Genomic DNA, 17,035 nt, shown 5'->3' on the forward strand with positions numbered 1-17,035 from the left:
GCATGCCTCTTTTGACGTGGTGGGCTGGATCCTAATCTGCCTTTACCTTTATTTCACTGCTCTGCTGTGACCCTGTTTCGTGTATAAATACAGAATCCTCCAAATAGTTACTAATTCCAAATATCTGTGTGTCCGTGTACATTGTGTAATATAGGGAAGATCAGGAAGATAGAACAGATGCACCCTTCTGGTATTGGTTTGTCCTTACGGGGAAGTGTGGAAAGATTTAGATGCACTGGAGAGCAGCAGCATTCTCCCCCTGAGCGCTTGGGAGCTGTAGGCTTATCCATCCCAGCCTGGGATGATACCGACAGTCCAGGCAGATCCTCAGAGTGTTTGGAAACTTGCCAGAAGGCAGAGGTCAAAAGGGAGGATTTTCTTGTGTGTCCAGAATTAAATTTCTTAAAAATAAAACCAACAAAATAAAACCAAAAAAAAGGGGGGTGTGTGGGGGAAAGTAGCCTGCAAGAATTTAGTTCCAACCAGCTCTGCATTCGTTAACTTGAGCTGTGCGAGAAGGTGAATGTGTCCCGGCTCATACAGAAGCAAACTGTACTTTCCGGCTGTGCTACCCTTCTCGGGCCTCCCGTCGACATGCCAGAATTCACTCTTAAAATGATTCAGTTACAGTACCAGCCCCACAGCTGTCTACAGCTGTATGCCTCCAGCTCCACACAACTGGCTTTTCACACAGAAATGGCCCCTTTTAAAAGGGTTCACTCGAACAGATTGCTTCAGTCTAACAATGTGTAAAACATGGTACTTCAGACAGGCTTTCCTTTTTATTGTGTGGTCTTTTTTTGGAGTCTTTTATACCCCTAGATGAGAAGAGCTATTGCCAAATAACTCGGCAGCATTTTTTTTTTTTTTTCACCTGAGTGCTTCACAAGGAGAACTTCTGCCTCCCCCACTGCCCCCTTCCCCTTTAGAAATGCCTCATCCTAGCTTCAGTTCTTTCTAAGAAAAAAATGAAAACTAACCCCACCATCCTTTCTTTTTGAACAATCGCGCTGTAAAGCCCTGAAAGGCCAAGTATACAAATCAAACTATAGCCCCAAGGGCTGTCTCCTCCTAAGCACCTACAGGGAAACTCTCCTGCGGGATGGCGGAGCTCTTGTTTGTCACTGTACAGCACCGGGTGTAGTCGTGACCATGGACCATGGCAGCGTCCTTAGATCTGTGATACAAACTGTAAGCACAGAATAAATCCTCTCTTTTCACCCTTGATGTAGATACTTCACAACAAATGCCCTAAATCTGAGGGAATTGAGCAAGAATAATAATTGACAGCAGTTTTTTATTAATTTATTTCAGAGAATACCTAAAGTTTGCTCAATGCTGCACAGGCTAGGGTTAAAGAAGAGTCTCTTGCTTGGGAGCATTTGCAGTCAGAGCAGAAGGCGCAGAAGTTTGTCATCTTCCCTCCTACTTTTACTCAACTATAGATCTGTGAGGAGGAAAACTGCATTTTATGATGGGCAGGCAGAAAAAAGCATTTTCCAATGTCTTTATTTCTGGTAGTTTGGGGATATCTAGGGGTGGTGAGGGTTGTTGTTGCATATAGGAAGGCTGTTATTGCTTCCCCTTCAAATGAGGTCCTCTCTCCCCTTGATTTCCACTTTTTTTTTACTGGGATGAGGAAACGAGAAGAAAGGAGGGAAACAAACAAACAAACAAACAAAAAAACCCCAGCACTTGTTTCCCTTTGTCTATCACTCAAAACTTGTACATGTGTTTTGGGGGAGAAGGGAAATAAAAAATTATCTCTAGACAGTTGATTATCCCTTATCAGACATCACTTGAGAAGAGCTGTGAAATGAATTGCCTTTGCCACCCTCTGCCAATAGTTTTCTCTCTCTAGTTTAGCGGGTCTTGCAGAGACTTGTTCCGAAACGCACACATACCATGGCGATACCTGCCAGGAGGTTGCCTTTTCCGTTGTGCTGCAATTTTTCTGGGGATTTCATGAACGTGGGGAGTTAGAGTAATGCTGTGTCGGAAACTCGGATTCCAGGGAGAATTTCCCTACACAATGGATTGCATTTAAAGAGGCTTGCTCCAAGCAGAGTGCGGTGGCTGAGTCCAATTTCCAATGTGAAGCGAGGTGTGATTTTTAATTTAGTTTTTATGAATTCTTTTTTCCTAATCCCATCATCATTATTCTGTTCGAAGGCCCTTGCCAAACGCTGGCGTTTGGTATTGATGTGAAATACAGCTAACTCTCTTGGTGCCAGCTTGCATGAAATAAAGGCTGACCTGGGTACTGGGTAACCATGGCCAGAGCTGGTTGTACAATGTGACAGGGCTTTCACCAGTCCCTCGATACTTTAAATCCGCTCCCTCCTCTGAATCAGGCTGCTTTTCAATTAGCTGGAAATACACCCATTTTATACTAGCTGTGGAGATGATGGATGTAGCTTCCACAGCGGAGAATTTAGATGAATTTAGTTTCCATCTGAAGGCAATGAGGTCGCCAGCGTGATGTAGCGCAGCAGCCTCGCCCCCTTATCGGGTGGTGGCAGCGCCATCGGAAGGGGGACATGGGGTTCCCACCCCACCCCTCCGGTGCTCCCATGAGGTCAGGGCTGAAGCACGCTGGACTCTCCTCTCTGCCATACAGCAGATGGAGATGCAGAGGTTGGACAAGCTGAAACTTTTCACTGGCCCTACATTCTCACAAGCCGTTTTTGTAAAGGAAAGCTAATATCTTGGCTCTTTCCTTTGGGAAGTGTTGTGGGATACCCAGGAAGTGAAGGCATCAAATGAGCAGGACCTTCTGGGATCAGAAGGCATCCTGGAGGCATTAGATATGGATGGTATTTGATACAAGAACTGAGGTTTTTCTGTTTTATTGATTTAACCTATTTGTGGTTGTACACGCACAATGGGCTACATTATGAGTGCCATGTGGACCTGCGCTCCTGCCAATAAACCCAGAAAACCCCCATGAGTGAGCTGAAGGGCAGATGTTTCCCACCCGAGCGCTCATTCCTCTAAGGGTGAGAGAGGGAGAGGCTGCTCCCCAGGACCTCTGCAGCAGAACGCACAGAGGTGCACATTTCTGTGTATTTGTTCATATCTGACCCTTCCGTAGCAGCAGATAACTCCCTTCCTGTGCCGTTTGCTCACATTCCCAGCAGAAATAATGGTTGCAGGCTGAGGGATGTCAGAGGAGAACGGCTGCTCTCAGCTGGACTGTGGAGCATGGTGAGGGGTCTGTAGCATGAGCACACCTGTAATTTAGGAGCCTTTTTTTTTTCTCCCCCCCCCCCCCCCCCCCCCCAGCATATTGGCATAATTTACTGATCGTTTGTGCTTGTGTTGATGCATCTTTTCTAAAAACACTTTTGGAGTGGATGAGATCTTATGCCCAAGTTTTTAAAAAGGGATGTCTAGCTTTAGACTGGTACCCAGAATGGGCACACGCTAAAGGTGGCAGGGAAGACAGTGGGCAGAGGATCTGAAAAGCAAGCTCTCAGTGTCTCAAGCGGAGCCCCTCAGAAGTGAAGCTCAAGGATCAAGAGAGATTTAACTCAAAACCAGCAGGTGCTGCTGCAAATGATTGGGCCATGCAGTTTGCCTTCCCACGTGTAGCTCTTTCCAACAGAAATCTTAACTCACCCAGGCACGGACCAGTCGAAGACACGTTTCAGGAAAATAAGAGCACTGTAAAAAATCCAGGCACTACACACTTTGGTCACTTGCTTTATAAATGAGGTACGACCTCAGGGTGCCAGGGTGATAATGGATGTTTAAGTCAGAAAAGCATAGCAGTGGCAACACTAATAGTTGTTTCCTTAGGTGCTAGAGGGAGACATCTTGGACAAAAAGCATAGCCTGGTATTTGCTCTGATCAAATGGAGGCTTGTGCTCTGCTCAGACAGCAACGTAGGTGCGAGAAATGGGATTGTGTTCTTCTGCAAGATTGCAGCGAAGTGTCCTTCTTCACCCTGTGTGAAAGCAGAAAAGAGAACGCTTAGTCTCTAAATGTTAAGCCACTGAAATATCTATGATGGGACGCTTTTCATTTAAGCTGTTACCTTCCTGAGAAAAGCCTTTGTTTTGAAATAAATAGTTATTTACTTTGTTTCAAATCAAGATGGAGCATTCCAGTGAAGCTGAAGCATGCTTCCCGTCCTCTTCAAAATTAAATGCTTCAATTTTCTGTTTGGAAATGACTTTTTGTTTCCATTTTTGTATAATACAAATACTTTTTTTTTTTTTCTTCTTAAAAGTCAAAATTGAAATGAAGCACTTTGGGTTTCATTAAAGTGAAAGCATTTTGAGCTGTGGAGGAAATATTTTGTGCTGGGAACGGAGAGGATCTTTAGGCATTCTCAACATTTGAGTCCTCCTTCTTCTGATTTTTAAAAAACACTAACATCATCAAAATGTGGAAAAATCAGAATTACCCACAGAAGAGTTTTTCCAGATTACAACCAGCTCCAATAGCAGTTCAGTGTGAGGATTAGCTGTATACGCTCTTGCACAGCACGTACCAGAATATTTTACAGTTGGGACTGAAAGTCTGTATTTAAGTAGCAATAATTTACACAAAGAATTGACAGATTGGAATGCACCTGGTTCAAGCTGTTTGTTACTAATATCATTCCAAGTTTTCTCTTGGTGAAAGCCAGCTAGGATACTTTATGGGTTCGTACAGTCATACCTCGGGCTGCTGTACTTAAATATGCCCTCAAATTAGACTCGTGCTGTGGGTTCCTAGGGACAAATCTCAGAGGGATAGCTAAATTTAGGAGGCTTCCAATACGAAGGGAGCCATGCAATGCAGAAGGCTCCGCATCTCACGTGTGAGTGTACGAATGTGTGCACCAAACCGGTCCCTTTAAGGAGACTTCAAGCAGGACCCAGAAAATCAGAACCACCCCAAATCACTAGTTGCTTTTGAAAATTGAGGCCAAGCTACTTAGCTGCACTGCTGGCAATATTGTTTAAAAACAATGGGGCTCAATTAGATGAGAATTATTTTAACACTTCGGAAGGCTGCCAAGTCATTTCCTTCTCCTTTATTGATTTTTTCCGTTGCCAGTAAATATATATGCAGCAGCAGAATGAAAGAAGTAGCATTAGAAAGGGGGAAAAGTTAAGTGTTAAAAAGGAGACTGTAACAAGATATGTCCCTTGAACCTCTGGGAAGAAGGAGGACATTTTAAGACAGAAGGAAGAAAGGGATTCATGGAGGCATTTCACAGGGTTAGATGTGGTAGCAGACAGCCCAATATTATTTTCCTTCCAGTGCTTGCCTGATCCTTTACTTAGATTGGCTCCTGTTTCTTCCCCTTATTGTGTAGTCCCCGCATGAGCTGGTCTCTATGTAAAGACATTCCACCTACATTCCTTTGCCACCGGGTGAGAGGAGGGGGAAGCGCAATTATGTGGGCTAGCGAGACACAAAAGGCTCCGCTCCAGAGCTAAAGCTTATAAACTCGAATTAACTTTTTACCTTAAAAAAAATTAAAAAAATAAAGAAAAAAGAGATTGCCAACAAGGGTCTGGTTTGCTCCCCTCCTTTTCTACCAGCCTACAAGTGAAAGTTTTTGAGCTGTAACTATCCCACCTACAAATATTTCCCTGCCCAGAAATCTGTAGATCACCACTGAATAAATACTTTTTAATTTTTTGGCAATATCAATGTTTCTTTCTGGCTTTTTTACGTGCGTCTACTCCGTACTAATGGGTAAGGTGGGAACAGATCTAAATGGTCCTTGGATAAAAGGGGCCATAGGTGATGAATTCTGCGGGGGTACTTGTGTCATATACCTCTTGGGGTCTAATGGGGGCCATTGTAGCATCTGTCCAACTGGTTTCCAGGCTTCAGGTGTGATCCTGCCTTTCTCCGTCTTCACCAGCATCCTCGAGAGTTGTGTCGCTATACTATTTATAAATGCTAGGCATATTCCACTATACACACCACTGGGAGGAAACTCGGTCTAGAAGGAGACATGGCGGGAGTTGTCTATAAAAGCACTGTGAGACACAAAAAGTCAGAGTCAATCAAATTCTCTAGCCGAGTAAGCTGGAACATGGAGTAAACTGTTTAGAAGTTCACATAAACTGGATCTTTTCCAGGTGAACATCTTCAAGGATGTTATCAGTGCAGGATTTGTTATCAGCGCTATTACACTTCTCAGCAGTGAACTTCATTAGCTATGCTTTTTCCATGTGCAGTGCTTTCTAAATGTTACTGTCCTGCTTACCATATTGATTTCTGTGCCCCTGCACTCTTTCTTCCCATTTTGTCTAATAAGCAAATTTCATTACCTGACTTCACAATTTTTCCTGTGGGCCATTAGAATTGCTTGACTGTATTCCTGGCAGAGCCCTTAATTAGAGATGGATCAGAACTGATGCCACTAAAGTGATCCATTAACCACACTCTTCCTGTGACTCCAAATGCGGGTGGTTCAGACAAAATGAGACCTGGATCCAAATCACCATTGAATTCATTGTGCAAAGCCCCAAACCTCCTTAGATTGCCAAAGATGAACAATAAAAATTAAATGAAGCGAGTCACCCCCATGGACCTTTCACAGATTCTGCCTAAGTGGTCCTGACACGGGAAACATCTCTGGTTTTATTCTGCAACCAAAGCATTTCTGATGTATAAATGATTTCATTTCTTCTTACTGCACTTTTTGGAAGGCTAGGTAGGTCCTTACTTCGGCAAAATAAAAACGTTATCGTTTTCCTCTTCATGTGAAAATGTTCTGAGGCACAGACTTTCTTCTTTTAGCACAGACGTACTAAGAGTGAATACACATCCCCTGAGCTGTGTATTCTTCCCACATCTCCAGCTGTCTCTGAGTAAGGGTCAGTCACTGTGCATGCTCTGGCACGCTGCTTAGAAGAAAACAGGCAAGCTGAGCCTGGCAGGACCAAGCGGTCCTGCTGCGTTATGCTTCCAACCCAGTGTCCCAGCCTTTCTGAGCCCCCAGTTGCCTGGATGTGTTAACCTATAACTTCCTCTAACTCCAGGGACTCTGGTTCCTGAGATAGTGGAGCATGAAACCAGGGAGCCAGGTTTGGTACATGGAATTTCCTAACTATACTCACTTTGCTTTTACCAAAATACCCTTGAGAGCTCTCTGAAAGCTAGTCTAATTTTCAAATCTCCTTATAAAACCTAATTATGTTGGAATCTATAGGCTAAGGTAGACCTTTTGGCTTTCTGTAGCCCTGTCAGGTGCTGCTTTGTCTGGCAGCCTGGACACTTGTTTAAAGAAATCGTTTTCTTTAAGATTCACTTTCCTCTATTTCTCTGGTATTTCATTCGGGTTTCAAACATCTCCATCAGCTAGCGTGTGCTTAGACGGTCAGTATGTGCTTCTGCTCGTAGGAGCCTCTTGTATTGATGGCCTGTGGTCTCTCTTTAGAGCTAGACGTAGCCAGAGGTGGACACAGAGAAGCTGAATGTGATGATCTCAAAAGATGCTCTGAATTAAGCAGGAGGTTGCTATGCCGCGAGAGTGCTGTACTCTCCAACAAAACTTACAGCACTGAGTCCTGATGCAGAATGGGGTTTTCCAAGCAAAAGAGTCTATAAAGACATACTCTTAGCTGGCTATGGTTGTAAAAGACCCTTGAAGACATCTAGGATTCCATCCTGTACCTCTTGCAGCATCCACATTTACTTCCTCACAAGGAACCCAAGCAAAACCAAACAGCCTCCCTTCCCCAAAATCTTTGAGCGTGCAGAATTGAACTCTGCCTTGTTCTGGTGCTTATATTTATTTGCACAGACGTTACAATAAAAATAATATTCGATTCTCCCCTTTCTTCACTGAAATGGCTGCCCCAGGGTTCCCCCAAGGATGGCTCAGCACATATCTCACATCATCTACCTTTCCGGAAAGTTATTCCCACCTCTCTCTCCAGCCGGAGAGCGTTAACTTGGCCTTTCCCTCGACATAGCAGGGGCAGCACCTGCTAGCAGGGTGGGGTGTTCCCTTGCACAGCTTGTCAGAGGCAGATTATTATTATTATTTTGTAAAATAACACATTTCTTTGCGTCCTACCCTGCAACCTTCAATAGAGCGTCGCTGGTCTCTCAGCCCTTGCTGCCAATTTTGCTGTTCTCCCTGTTTGCAGAAACCTTAATGCTCTGTTTGAATTGGCCTGCAGAATAACTGTTCGAGAAGGGCGAGAGACCGAACAAAAATGGGAGGCTTCCCCCTGTCCCCCCTCTCATCCCCCAAAAAAGAAGTGCAATTTGCCTTTAAAGGCTCTTAAACAGCAAACACATTCTGTCTGATCCTCCTTAATAAAGTATCCCAGCAGTGCTACAGTGCCTTATTTGAGGTCTGTGCAGTCTCATTAAATTTGATGTGTCACAGAGGGCTTGGACATGTGAAAGGGAGGCTGCAGGAACCAGGATTGAAGTTTGCCAGATTTGCTAAGGAAAAATGATTCATTACAGCTTTTCAAAATGGACGCCCTTCAGGCTTCCCGCTCCATTGATTGTGTGTGCGCAGACGAGGGAGAGACGGGCAAAGGGGCCATCGCAGCCTGCAGATTTAACCCTTATTAATAGCTGGTTAAATTAAGGATTCAGTTTGATCTCTTAAAATGTGCGCTCATACTTCTGTGCTCTGAGTAAAGAAAAGAAAGGTTATTAAAGATTTAAGGGCTGGATGTTTCAGCTGAAAACTCAGGGCTTGCTTTTCCTGCCGCTGCACTGCTGTAGGGGAGGTAGGAGGGCAGCAGCTCCAGGGTTTGCCTTCCTATGTTCAGACCATGCAAAAAGTCCTCTGTGACCCACACCTGCAGCCAGAACAGCCTTTGAGCTGTTCAAACCAGCATCCTGCTTCCCCAGTGGCTGGGAAAGGGGAGAGTAGGTGCCGAGAAGGGTGTTTGGTTCATCCCTTTGATATAGCCCTAATGCCATGGTTTGAGACCCAAACGTGCCGGCATCGCCGAGCTGCAAGGGCTGTTGCACAAGGACCGCTTTGGTGGGGCTATCATCTCCTCCTTTCCACGCAGGAAGATTGCACAGGGATCTAGTTTCACAGACTTGTGCTTTGCTAGGGGCAGGTAGTTGGTAGATAACGACTGTCACATGTACTGCAGTCTGGGGCAAAAGACACTGTTGACGCGTTGGTTTCTGTGTGTCGGAGCTTGAACCCTGGTCGGTTCTTGCAGTGGTGCAGCTGAGTGGCTCGGTCCTGAAAAACCCTTGAAGTATCTGCCCTGTGCCTTGCTGGGAGGAGAGCCAGTGCAGCCCTGCTGGGTGTCTGTAGGGGGTTTCTCTCCTGCAATCACTTATGCTGTGCTAGTGGTGGGTGAGGAGGAGGAAGGTGGCTTGGAAAGGTGTTTTCCTGGCAGGCTGCAGCTCCTCGGAAAATAAGGTGGAGGCAGGTTGAGCTGAACACCAATAAGTGATGGGCCTAGAGCTAGTGAGCATATCTGGAGACAGTGTCCTGGGTCAATGGCTCCAGGCAGCAGCAGGAGCCAGTGAAGTGAGAGATGTCTCACAGCGTTAGCCTGTGCTGCCCTCACGATGAGAGCAGTGATACAGCCAGGTTTATGGGTATGAAAAGGTGTTAATCCTGGGCAAGAGGCTGCAATAGTGAGCTGATGAGCAACAGGCTCACGCATTTCCTTCCTCTCACTTCTCTCTCTCTGTCCATGAGCCTACAGCATAAGGTTCACAATACAGCCAAATTTCAATTCAAGACACCAGGGGGAAAAAAGTCAAGAGAACTAAACTGGGAGATCCATGTCCATTTCTTTGGATAGCAACAAAAAGATGGGAGAAAACCAGCAAGGGGGATTTCCTGATGTTGTAAAGATTTCTCCTGATTTGTGGCATCGGAGTTAGGGGGCCGAAAAGAAAAACATTTGTGCTTTTAAAAAGGTTGTAAATCATGCTCTGAATGCTCACCATTTACATTTTAAGTGAAATAGGATGTCAAACCATTTTGCTTTATGTTTATTTTCAAATACTGTACGCTTTACTGTCCACTTTCTCTAGTGCCTGTGCCATTTAAATCATATTGTATATAGCCAAAGATGCAGGGAATATAAATCTCACATGGTGTATGTATACACCAATTATTCTTGGGAAATGCAGCCTGCCAGCTAGAATTCGCAGTACCTGAGAAACATGCATACAGTGGGCTATGCTATTTCTGCAAAGCTTTGGGTGTGATTCTTACCCAGCATAGATTTAAGAGTAAATCCACTGAGTTCGGTGGTGTGACACAAGTATAAAACGCATGTAAATGAGATCTTTTAATTTTAGAGAGCAAATTTCAGCTGTAGACGCATACAGATGCTGTGTGATAAATACAGTCTCTCAACTGCATATTTAAACAAAGCATTAAAGCATTCACACTTCCTGTTGGAGAAGTATTTTATTTCTTTTCTTTTATTTATACAGCATGGCAGAAAGAGCAGAAATAAATTTCATCAGCTTCTTACTGCCTCATCACCAGCAGAGACACACAGGAACAAGATGAAACATTGTGCAAATAAAATGTAAATTTAACTTGCATGCCTTGTCCAGTAAAACACTGTGAGACTTGGAGAGGAATAACACAGTGCAATATGGAGAGCTAGACAGGGCCACAGGAGGGATGGACCTGCTTGTGGTCCAGGACTAAATGGACTGAAGTAGTGGGGGTATCGGTATACAGGCTTTGGGCTCAGCTCCATCCCTAACGTCCATGCTGGAGGCACGTGTATCCATTCCCTGAGTCCTCGCGCTGATGAAGCTTGGTTTCTATTGGAGTTGTGCCTCGTTTTTGCTTTGCTCAGTCTTTAAGAAGGTGAGAGTTCCCACTAAGGCTTTTGCAGTGGTAGTGCTATTTGTGAAGTGCTCTCTGCTGTATGTTCTCTGGCCTTTCATAAGGCGTATCTTTTCGGCTTTTCCACAAACCAGAGGGTTTGCCTCTACTCTGACCTGCCTACAGTTACGAATATCATGGGGATGTAATTCCTGCTGAGACAGCTCTGCCTTTGGTGAAATTGTCTAGCAGGTGACAAAGGAGTTAGGGATGGAGACGTGGTCAGCATGACCACCCAAGCCTCTGTTCTGCAGGAACCTTTGCCAAACCCAGCAACGCCGATGATGCAGATAGGGCAGGATCTGTGCCGAGTTTGTACTTTCTGGACAGAGGAACTCGGTGTGTTCTTAGGAAAAATATTTCTCTGCTAGCAGCGTAATGAGAGATTTGGATTGCCTTGCCTTGAAAATAAAGACAGTCTTCCTCTGCCTTTAAGTAGCGCTGCTTCCCCGATCTCGGTGAAACCACACTGATTTACACCATCTGAGCGTCGGGCGCTAGGGAGTGCAGAGCAAAGTGCCCCTGTTCCCAGCGCGCCCCAGGTGAAATGGGCCAGGGCGAGGGGCAGCGCCCGCGCCTGCAAAGCTGCACCTGCGCCGGAGTCCTCCCAGCTACTGTACCAGTCCAGTTAAATTGGGGGAGAGGAATCCGAGTCATCGGGAATTTTATTTGCAATTACTGCTCTACCTTTAATTTGTATATTATTTTCTCACAGTGAAGCTGGAAACTCAGCTAAGAGACAGTGCTAGAACTTCTCTGAGCCACCCTCCTGGTTAATTAAAAGATATTCTCCCCTGTAGCTTCTAGCACAAATCCTATTTACCAGGCTTTCTCATGGGCAAAGAAAGGCTGAAATTCAAGCTATAAGGCTAAATAGATCCACATTGTGCTGTGAAAAAACCCCTCCACATCACAATTCAGTTAGCTGCTTAAAAAGCTGCCTTGCTTATTGCCATTGTTATAAAACCTAATAAATCATGAGATTACTTTCTCAGGGTCCTAGAAGCTATCCTGCGGGTAGAGAGATTTAGACAGCGGATGAAATCAGGATGTTGGCTCAGCACAGGTTCAAATCAGTGGGCATGAGTAAGCACCCCCCCGAGAGCCCCCCACCCGCAGCCCCAAGTGGCGTGGCTTGCACACGAGGGATTCGTGCAGGCTGGGGGTTTCTGGTGGGAAGGAAGTCTCATGAAGCCTCCGAAGCATTTAGGGAGCTTGCAGGGCTCTGCTGCTTTGTATCTTTTAGCTTACATCTTCTGTTGCTGAAGAGGCTTTGCTTTGCAGTTACCCAGACCCCATAATGCTTCTGAAATTTGAACACAGGCACCCTGTACAGTATCCTGCCTTCTATTTTATAAAGGATATTCCTGAGCTTTTTAGTACCAATAGGTCTGGCAGCCCTCAGGATTGAAGCTGGAGCCGAAAAGATTGTTGTCCTGTTTCTCTATTGGCCTCAGTGTGTCCATTGTACTTCCAAGTTCCCCGTGACTGAGGAGCTGGTACTTAAGCACCATACCGGTGCACATACCTAAAGAAATCGTGGGTGTAATTCCATCCAAATTTGTACTTCTGTTAGAGATGATCTTTTGGTAAACAGCTGATGGAATAAAACTGAAAAGTATATATGATACTAGGATAATTCATGAAGCCCCTATTAAAAAAATCTCATTCTTTATGAAAACTAGTAGTTTTTGTTATAGTAATTTTGTTATTATTAATATAGTTTTGTTCTTAGGAATCCTCTTGATTTAATCTCTTACATTCTGCAGGCAATGAGTTTGACCTAGTGTCCACATTTTGTCTATAGAAAATAAGCTATATTAAACTACAGCTCAGCCTGCCTTTGCCTAGCAGTAAAGCACGACTGTCAGAGCAGGTTTCTACTGCGGACAGCATGGTGCGGTGGATGGGACACCGGCGTGACAGTCAGAAAGTGTGGTACCTCTTCTCAGCTCTGCCATTGACCTGTTGGGTGGCTGGGGCGAGTCTTTTAATCTATTTCTCTTTGCTTTCATCTATTTAGATCGCAAGGGCTTTGAGGATGAAACGGGCTGTGTGTGCATGTACGGTGCTGAGCACAACAGGGTCCTGCTCCACGCTGGGACCAATGTACTAAGCCCCACTGTAATAGAAATGAACCCAGAATGAATTCACGCAGCTCCCTTTCTGTCAGTGGAGCCGCACCAGCTGACACCAGCCGAGCACCTGGTCCTAAATTTAGCTTAAGACCTGACACGCTCTTCAAGTCAAGCTGGGACAATCCTGTTCCTGGGCAAGCAGATAGGAGCAATTCAGAGAGATAACATATTCCAGGTCTTTCTCATTACAATTCTTCTCATGCAAGATTATCTTTGATTTTTCCATAGCTCCTCCACACTGGCAGCCAGAGGCTTTGTTTAAAACACATCCATCATTATCACTGCAATGTATTATTATTATTATAACTTATTCATTCATATAACATTTTCCCACAACAACCTAGGAATCAAAGTGTTTTACACTTTGCAGTCTGAAAGCAATCTGAAAGAAGAAATCGGGGTGGGGGGAGGTTAAAAATGCCAAAGTAAATCTGTGGAACTGATTTGAAGTTCACAGTGAAAACTCCAGTTCTAAGTAGAAAGCTAAATAGTGGTGAGGAGCTGTGGGTAGCTGAGAAGGAAACTATTATGTTGTGTAACGTTAGATGAAAGAGAATTTAGAAGAGACTTTGCCCGATCTCTACCTTGAAGGATGTTCTCCAGGTAGCTTTGTGATACACAATACCTCACCTCTAAAACAGGAATCCAGATATTGCTTCAGCATGTGAACGTCTGGGAGCTAAGGTATAGATTTAGCTAGACATAATTAATAAGGATCAAGGCTAATGCCTTAGCAGAATGCCAGCGATACTACCATTTGAAGTTCTCCAGGTCTGTGCTTTTCTCTGCAGCTATCTAAAAAAAAAAAAAAAAACCAACAAAAAACAAAAAAAACCCCACAAAACAAAACAAAAAAACAAACCCACAAAACAAACTAAAACAAAAAACCCCACACCCCCAAAACAGAAACAAAGAGACAAATGAACAAAAAGAAGGGACTTGGAACTGCAGGAGGTCAGTGCAAACAGCTGTTAAAGGGGGGAGATGAAACCCTAATTATGCCCCTGTCCCTTCTCGAAAAGTAAAACACTGTCTCACATCTGCATCGTTCCAATCAAAGACAGCAAGAGACCTCGAAAGAGACTGTAGTGACATCTTGATTTTAGATCTGTCCAGACTAGAGAACCCTGAAGCCTTCAATAATTCATTGTTTTCTCCTCTTAATTTCCTTTCCTGCTATGAACATGCACTGTGCCATGTATTTCATGCTCAAGGTTTTGCTGAAGGTGATTCTGTTTGTGCAGCTTTTAGATGCAGCCTCTTCCCTTTTTAATTTTAATGCAGCATTTTGAGGATGTCTCCTGAAAACCTTGATGTCTGCTTTGTGGAGTATCAGGAAGGCATGAAAAGATATGACTAAGGAAGATTATGATATCATTCTGGTTAAGTGCAAATGCATTTTATAAAATGCTTTGGCTTCTTACCAAGAGGAAGTGACAGATCATCTTTGGCAATTTTATTAATGCATCTTTTCTGTATTGTTCTATATATCCCCCTTATTTTCTAGAAACAGACAAGGACCAGCATTATTTTTCTAAATCTTTCTGGTCTCCTCTCAAAGAATCTTGTATGGATTTGGAAAATTGTACCCCAGATTCAAATGATCTTTTTCCTTTATGCATATATATGAAATCCTTATTTGAATATCTACGCACTGGTTATTTTATATTATCATTTGCATAGTTCAACTTCACCCTGATTCCTCTGCGAGATTAAAGTATAACAGCCACCCTCTTGGCATGTATTAACAGGACTATTACCTGTCTAGGAGTTCACCTAGATGTCTTTTGAGAGCTGACATGTTTGCAACTAGAAAATAAGGAAGAGAGTCACGGTGGCCAAGAATTTCCTGGACGCCTTCCTAACCAATGTTCGTGACAGCCGAGAACGAGCTTCTCTGTCACCACCACCTCTCTGATGCATTGCCATCCCTTAGGGTAACCTCCAAGGTGTGGCTAGCCTATAAAGTCTGTCTCTTCGGATGCTTGCTTGCTCACCAGAGTTTTATTCTTCTTTTCTGCCCTGACTTCCTTCCGTTACGAGTTCAGTGCCTTTTCTGGTGGGATGGGAGGCAGTTTATCCTACCTAAGTCTAGTATGAGAGGTACGTCTATAAAACATGGTGTCCATCTGTCCAGCAATGCAGAATGAACCAACGTGTCCTTATGTTCTGAAGGCCACGTGCTGTTTTTGCCAGAGGAATAGACATAGGGCTAATTACAGTATCAGGGAAATGCTGAGAGACTAGTCAAATACAAAATATTCAATTCATTTAATATTCCTGATGAATAGGCAAATTACTCTAATCACATTAGTTATTCTATTCATTTATTAGCTAAGAGTGATTAGTAGTGAATAGCTGTAAGAGGATCTTCCAGGTGCAAAAATTAGGCATCTATAGTTTCATGATGTTTATTTTCAGCTGAAGATAATTGTCTCTTTAGTTCATCTCAGACATACATACACACTGACACACACAGATACACTCTCTTTTGTCCAGGCATGGGGAAAAAAGGTAGAAGAAAACAGGGCTGGCACACAGGTGTGGAGAGATAAGGACAATTCACTGCAGAATTTAACAGGATTTATTTAAAAACAACTGAGAAGAGATTTCTCAAAGATTATGCCAAGTGAATGCAAAGGGATTTGGATCTCTGGTTCCCACAGAGCACACTGATAATGCCATTTTAAGCACTGGGCTCTACTACATTCATGCTTGATTTGATTGCAGTAGTGAGTTGTAGCTTGGCTTTATCTGTAGCACAAATATGACACAGGTCCCTTGCGTGACAGTGGCACTGCCATGCTGCTCCATTTTCACTGATCCTCACTAGTCGCCAGATATGCTCTTGCGTTGCTCCTCATGGGCCAGATGCATATGCTGCCTGTGTGCAAAACTGGTGGCTAATTTACAAGTAACACACAAGTCTGAAACTTTTCCTTTATTAGCAACTACATCAGTGTGCACAGATGACTCCAATACATGAGGAAGAGAAACTAAACTGGCTGGAAGTCTCCCTGAAACAACTTAATTTATAAAAGTCCAACAAATATTCATAAGAAAAACCCATCACTGTGCTTACCCAGCTCATCCTGGCAGAGGGACAGTTAAGCACTAACAGACACATCCAACAGGGGACAGGTAACAGGATAGCAGTGGGATTGGCTGTGGGTAGTGTGAGAGACAGGTGAAAGGGAATTTCTGCATACTTAAATTTTGGCTCTCATACTGGCATCATTGCCTTGGGACTCATCTTTCAGTTCATAGTTTGTGGCTTGATGGATTTCACTGGGGCTCTGCACCAGTTTGTCTCCAGGCATTAAACTGCAAGATCAGAGTTTGGATTGCAAGCAAGGCATTTCAGTTATTTCACCAAGTAGAAAATCAATGGGCAATAGTATTTGGACAGTAAATTGACGATAGTATTTACTTCTATATTGCACGCAGCGTTACCAGGCTGCGTTAATTTAATGTTCTCATGCACTTTCAGGATGTTATGCTAAGCAAAGGCTGAGCTGTCATTACATTTTTATGAAGTCAATGAAGTTTCTAACAGCTTAGAAAAAAGAATTTTAAAAAATTGATCAAATATCTCATTTTTCTAAGAGAATCTGTTCCTCTGGATTTCCCTGAGCTGTCAGCTTTCATTGATATGATCTGATTGATGCTGTTTGCCACGTTAAGAAACGTCGGAAGCTAATCTGTTTTAATCCCATTCTCTGTTTTTAATATAATACTCTTGAAGGGAACTGAAGGTTATTACTTATTTTAAATAGCTTAAATATTTGTGTCAAAACATTGTCCTGAAAGGTTCAAATCCAGCCTTTGCCACAAGGCTGGGGAAAAAAAAAAAAAAAAAAAGAAAACCCCCAAACCACCAATGTTGAGACCATTTGGAATGATCTAATCCATGCTTCAAATCCCTTTGTTCTCCTGTTCCCTTGCAGTGTTGGAGAGTTTGAGCTGAATGCTATTTATTAGATTGTTAGAGGGTGTGCTGGCTGCTAAGTCTCGTTTCAAAGATTTTCTTCTGTAGGCTGTTTTGGGAGGCTGCATTTTTCAAACTCACAATTTGCTCCCTGTTTGGATGAG

The sequence above is a fragment of the Platalea leucorodia genome (genome assembly GCF_965183815.1).
Source record: "Platalea leucorodia genome assembly, chromosome: 20".
In the NCBI taxonomy this organism is placed as follows: Eukaryota; Metazoa; Chordata; class Aves; order Pelecaniformes; family Threskiornithidae; genus Platalea; species Platalea leucorodia.